Source organism: Mastomys coucha, chromosome X, assembly GCF_008632895.1.
Source record: "Mastomys coucha isolate ucsf_1 chromosome X, UCSF_Mcou_1, whole genome shotgun sequence".
NCBI classification, from domain to species: domain Eukaryota; kingdom Metazoa; phylum Chordata; class Mammalia; order Rodentia; family Muridae; genus Mastomys; species Mastomys coucha.
Window position 1 is genome coordinate 64044247 of NC_045030.1, and position 6920 is coordinate 64051166.

A 6920-nucleotide genomic window follows, 5' to 3' on the forward strand; every position below is an offset into this window, starting at 1 on the left:
TGCTTTGAAGCCAAGTGGTTGTGGTACACACCTTCAGTCCCAGCACTTGGGAGGCAGAGGTAGGCAGATCGATCTCTGAGTTTGAGGTCAGTCTGGTCTTCAAAGTTCCAGCACAGCCAGGGCTTCACAGAAAAATCCTGTCTCAAAAAACAAACAACAGAAAGTGCTTTGATATTGTCTCCTCTGGTTTTCCTTCAACCTATGAAGTGAGTTCTGTTTTTCCATTTCACATGTAAAAAATATTCTTGTATTTTTGGAAACTGCTGGTTATGGCAGTTTCTCTTCCTAGCTATTGAAGAGCATGTTCTTGATTAATTTGACTGGTATCAGATTTTGTTTTGCATAAGCAACTTTCTTCACTGTTAAAAAGCTGTGAACTGCCAGTTATTGCACAGGATTTTTACTTTGGGCCATATTTGATCCAAAATCTTGGGCTATAGAGTCTGCTTTACCAGCCTATACTTAGGGTATAGATTGTCTTCACCATTTCCCTGGGATTCCTTTCCTCTTGGTATTACATTCATGGTCAGTATGAATTCTGAGAATATTCTTATTCTGAAGTTGCCTATCCGAGCTCTAATTTTCATATGATATACCATCTTCTTCTAATCACACAAAGTCTTTGGAATATAAGGGAACATTTGTATTGCCCTAACTGGCCACCCTGTGCAATGGCAATTCATATCTGCTAACTTTTCTTACACAATTATAGAAAGAACGTATGAGAGGATTTACATAGGTTAAAGGGATTAGGACATGTTACATATCATATTCTTGCAGATTTGTTTCATGAGGAACTTGAGTCTTCTATTGAAATGGTCCTGAAAGAAAGGAAACAGAGCGTGGTGACTAAAGTAGAAGCATCAGTTTAGCAGGTATCTTTCCAGCTTTTCGCCGTTTGATATTTGCACAGTGTTCCAATATGTATTTCCTCCTGCTTTTTAAGATAAATGACTGCTGTTTTGGAATGAGTTTAGTTTAGTTAGAAAGCAACCAAGATAATATTAGAGGGATGGATATTGCTCAAATATCCATACAGAAGATTAAATTAACTAAGCCAGACCTTAAAGCTCATTTGACTTTATTAATCTTTATAACCCAAGTGACACCCCCAATCAGCAGGATCTTCTGTGCCTCAGGGTCTGACTCTAATTGCCAGTTAATAAAAATGCCAGGGTATTCTTAATCAGCCAATTAACTGACCTAACAGTTATAATAGGGAAGGAAGGTGGGAGGGATGGGGACTGGGAACAGCAAGTCCAGCAAGGTGCAGTGTAAATTCTCTAGGGGTTAACGGTGGACACTCTTTAAAGTGAAGTTATTTTGTTTTGCCTTGACTACTTTCCCATTTCTCTTTCCTGTCTCCCTTCCCTGACACTATAATTGTTGGAATCCCTAATTGGCTGATTAGCAAATTTTGAGAAAGAAAAAAAAATGGAAGAGGAGGGGACAGAAGAGGAGTGGGAATAGGGGAAAGGAGAAAAAGGGGGTTAGAGATATACCAATTTAAAGAAACCTGGTTATTTACTCTCTGAAATGACATATATGTAGAAATAGCTCTCTCTAGCTAAGAGTTTATATGAAATCAAAACACCTTTTTTTTTTCTCTTTGTACAGGAACAGTTAGTTTCCTAGTTTATGAAGCCAACATTAGCATACAAATTAAATTATAATATGAAAAGTCTGATATTAATGATGCTAATTTTTACTAGAACATATCTTCATGAAAAATCTTAATAGTAAGACAGAAGCTGTCTTTACTGAAAGCATGCTTTTGACAGTTAGATTTTTATTTGTTTGATAAAATTGTAATATACTAAGAGTATAAATCTAGGTAAAATTCTTCCAGTTATTATTTGCCAGTTTTATATAATATGAGAAGTTGATGATTTTAAAATGCTTAGAATTTGGACTGGAGGTGGACCTCAGTGGTAGACTAGTTGCCTAATGTATCGGAGGCCTTGATTCCATCCTCACCCTATCTACTGCCAGAGAGTAGGGGTCGGGATAGAATTAAGTAATTGTTAGAATTGTCTGTGCTCCAAGGACCTCTCAGTTGCTGGGATTCTCTTTTATAAATGCAAGCATGGACACACACACAAACACACACACACACACACACACACACACACACACACACTCCTCACCCCCGTATGGAATACTGTCAGAGAAGTTTAGAGTCATAAACTTTCTTTAAATCTTACTACTCATTTGGACTTTTGTCACCAGGCTATGGAGTTATAGCATGTTAGAGCTGGAATAAGCTTAAAGATCACCCACTTCTTTCTCAATATTCAGAAGAATCAGAAGCTTACATAGGAAAAGAGACTTGTCTAGAGTCCAATAGGAAATTTTCTGGCTGTGCTTGGAGCAGGTCTCTGGATTCCCAGTTTTGTGTTCCTTTCTTCCTTCCAGTCTTCTCCCTATATAAATGACATCAAAGGGCAGAGGACAAATGCCAAGTACCATATTCTGTTAGAGACTGAATGCAAAATCTGTGCACTCCAAGCCTGGTTGCATTCATTTTTAAATTATTCTTCAATGGCCAACTCAGAAGGCATATGTCTTAGTTTTATTTTTATGAGCCCCATCTTTCTTTCATGAATGTATTATTAACATGTCTTTTTTTCTGACCTGAAAAGTTCTCAGGGGAATAATGGTGTGCAGAATTTGGAAATGGAAATGACTGTGGATCTATTGCTTTTAATCTGATGGCTGCTCTTTTAGTTCTCCAAGATTCTGCTTCAAAGAATTGTTTCAAAATAGATCTATTGCTGTTATAAACACCTGAGCCCTAGCCAGTAGATGCACCTTGGTTTGTTTATTGCTTTCTTTTGGAAGGATTAGATGTTTCCTTTTGCTCACCCTTTTGCATTGTTTTGTTTTTAAGCCACATGCTTTAAAATTTATGTGTGTAGAAAATTCTGTTAGCTTTCTTACTAGGGACCATTTTCCTCCTTGAATGTAGAGGGTTCATCACAAATTGCTTGTAAATCAGGATCTGATTAGGAAGTAATATATTCATCTGTAACTCCTGCATAAAAGTTATTCAAGTATTGTGACAAAATAAGTGTTGTTTACTTTATACATTTTGTGCAAATTCTAAAGATTTCATCTAACTTCAAGGCTCTCATGGAATCTCAGGGATTGTGGCTTGCCCACTGAGAGTATAAAGGCTGACTAAATTAAGTTGATTTGCCTGTGAAAGAAATGCTTCCATTATTCATGTCAGAAGCCTGTCACATCAAATTGAGGGAGTGGAGAAAACCCTTTTTTATCAACATTTAGAACCAAGAAAAACCAACCATTGAGGGCCTGAATTTCAATTGGGGAAAAAGTCAAGCTGAAAGCAGGGTTCAAAAGGGGGGGGTGGGTGGGTATTTGTCTAATGTTGAAAATCAGTAGAGGAGATTGATTTAACTTTGGCTGAAACTTTTTATATAGACAGACAGAATGAAACTTCTTAAAGCAGCAAGTAGTACATACAATCTTGGTGTCTTTCATGTGTAAACTTGTCAAAAGTAGTTAAGCTAATTCAAATTTAAATCTCCTTGAATTCCTATTCTTGGTCTCTTAATTTGTTTATTTTAAAGGATTTAAGAATGCATTTCTTAAGGGTTACTTTTCAAACATTGACGAATGTATTTTGTTTTTCAGCATTCAAGATTATAGGTTGTATTGTGTGATTACTCCTTGTATTAATAAGAGAAGGAAGACAAGGCTGATCATGCTCCAGCTCTATGTTTGTATCAGGTATGTATTTGTCTTTAAGTGTGATGTATTGTATACAAGCACATACACACAGACACACCAAACTTCAAATAAAAACCAGGTCATTAAGAGAATAACATGACTTGGAACAATAAAGAGAGAACCATTCTCAAAGACAAAAGATCCTTATGCAGTGCTGGTTTATTTTAAGAAGATTCTTTGTATTTGCTAGGATAGTGAATTTTGACAAGTATTTACTATTTGAAAGACTATTATAACATTGGAAGTTTTATTTTATTGTAATTTTGTAAGAAATTTGATATTTTTGCCTTTTTGCAACGTTTGACTTTTGTCATAGATATTTTAAATGACTGTTTACTTTATTGTAGTCATCTAACAATTTAGCCTTTTTTGCAGATATAATACTTATAACTATCACTTGACTATATTTCTGTTATCATTTACCTTCAAGCCTTTGACTTAAAATTAAAAAAAAAATATTTGGGGCAAGACCATTACAAATATAAGAATATAATTTTTAAAGTATATTTTAACATATTTTTATCTAAAGTTTGTTCAGAGTAAGTATTTCAAAAATTTAAATTGCTTTAAGAGATTCTTGGTGGTTCTTTAAAAAAATAGGATCTGAAATTCTGTTAAAGCATAGCAACAAATATCTCTCAAAGTGAGAGCTTCTGCAGCCCCCTTCCCCTGTAATGACAGGCAGGATGTTTCCTCCATAATTGTGTCTAGTGGAAAGCAAAGTTGGTTTGCACAAAACTAGCTACTTCTCGGAAAGACTGCAGATATGTGCAGGTTGTTAGTGGTGGGGGCAAGGAATGAAATAGAGAGACATTTGTACTATGGAGGGCAGGGGAAGACAAGGATTAATGGTGAGCAGAATTGCTGCTAACAACAGAGCTATGGGGCAAGAGGGTGAAACAGGGGTGGGAGAGGGAATGTGGAGGGCTGTGAATGGGTAAGCGAGAGCACCATGTCAAGGCAGGGAGTGAATAGATAATTTATGTGTATTTACAAAAGTACAAGCAAACAAAATAACAAAAACAACACACCAGTTTGACCAGTGCTATTTTTAGACCATGAACCCACTAGAGGTCATCCCTTTTGTTTATTGCTCCATCTCTATTTTCTGGCTGTTTGTTTCCAACTATGAGAATATGGACTAATGTCTGGTGAAACAATTCAGATAGGCAGACAACATAGCAGAGGGTGGCAATAGTGACTTCTTTAAGGCTTTTATTTTCTTTCATATGAAATATTATCACTTAGTGACATTTTGTAAGTTCTGGTAATATTTTGGAAAGAATGAAATTTGAATTATGCCCAATCATAAAATGAGGAATCTAGAGCTGAGAGAAAGTTTAGAAATTGGATAAAGATATCCAGTCTTACAAATGAGAAAATTGGCAGCGACAGTGGAAGATGGCTATTCAGCCTCAGCATTGGAACTCATTTTTTCCTGATTTCCAGGCCAGTGAACTTACAACTGCTTTATATAATTAACAGGGGTAGTTCTGTTCCACTTTATGTCAAATAATCCTAAAATGGATCAGGCAAAATAGGAAGGAAGGGCCCTGTACTCTCAAATGTCAGCCCCCTTGTACAATTCTGTCCATAGCTATTTTGAACTTGTATTAATTCACGTTCTATATGTGTATATATTTACTTACATGTGACACATACTCTGAAGCATATGATTTTATTTCATCCACAATAAAAGGGCAATGAGAGTTGTCTGAAGGGAATGCCCACTAATTTTAAAAGTCATAAAACTATTGTAGATAAATTATGAACACACATGTACATCATATAACAGAATCAAGAAACCCTACAAAAATATCACATGCAATAGTGAGTGGACTCTTCAGTTTCTGTATTGTAACCCCTCTAAGTTCTCACTATAGATAGTTGATTGTATTTCAAAGTTTAAGTATGGGTGAGGCATATTTCACATTCATTGTAGATTGGATTCTACTTTTCATAATACTCTCATAACTCAGTAATATGTAGAGATTATATTTCAATGCAATTTGAAATACATTTGCCTTACTATATTGAAGTATATAGTAAAAATAAACTGGTTGCACTGATTTTGATAAAGGTGAGTATCTGTTGTTTCTTTTGTTTCTAGTGTCTTTCAGTTCTATCTAAAATGCTAACATTTGTTGTATATAGGCAGAATTGTTAGGTTTTGTTAATTGCCATTTGATGCCCCATAGGAAAAAAAAGCAGCTCATGTTTAAACATCAACAATAACAGTTACAAATTACTCTGAAATAAGTCTGGTATGGGATACTCAATTTAGTAAAGATTTAGTTTTGTTTAAAAAAATCACCCATAAGCATACTGGAAGGTTACTCAAAACTTTGTCTACCTTGTAGATGGAGATTTACAAATACTTAAACAAGAATGGTAGCTCTTTCTGCTGTTTCTTCCTGTGGACTATGTAGGGAGCACTGAGTAGGGATAACACAATTGTTATCTTTCGCTTCCTTAGTCCTGGAGTGTTGTATTTGAGACAGGATTTCTTCTGCTGTGCAGTCTTGCCCTGTAACTCTGGGCTGACAAGTGCTTCTGGCTTCAGAGGCCTCAATGGTGGAAGTACTGTAGGTGAGTGAGTATGTTGACTAACTCTTATAGTACTGTAATTATTGTCTTAGGAAAATGTATCGCTGCCATCTGGAATTAGGTAATGAAATTTGGCCCAAAGAGGCCTGTGTATGCAGTGGACTATAAACTAACCACCTTGCTGTTTATGGAAGCCAAAACATAACTAAAAACAACTGAGTCTCAGGCAATTATAGCAACCAAATTCTCAGCCAATCTTATACTACCCAAATAAAGCAGACACCCAGCTGCACCAATCAAGTTGTCTGATCATTAATATAACACACTAAGTTTGAGCTGAGACCTTTTGAAGGGTCTTTGCTCAGAATGCTATGTTTAGATAGATCTTTCTTTCTATGGTACCATGTTAATGTGAAACAAGTCGAGGGCTTTTGTGGTAGGAAAGCACTCTATAATTATTTTCTTAAATAGACTTTGTTAAATTTAAACAGCCTCATTAAAATCCAAAGACAGCCCTGTTTTATAAATGGTGAGATTAAGACACAGAAAAAGTGACTTGCCTAAGGTCACTGCACCAGACATTGGAAAAACAATAGTTCAAACATCCCCCCCCCCCTTTT

The 6920-nt window shown here is 35.8% G+C and overlaps 1 pseudogene; it reads left to right on the top strand.

The window, feature by feature from the left end:
- Positions 1-241: 241 nt before the first annotated feature.
- LOC116096118 lies at positions 242-355 on the top strand (annotated as a pseudogene).
- The last annotated feature ends 6565 nt before the right edge of the window (positions 356-6920 follow it).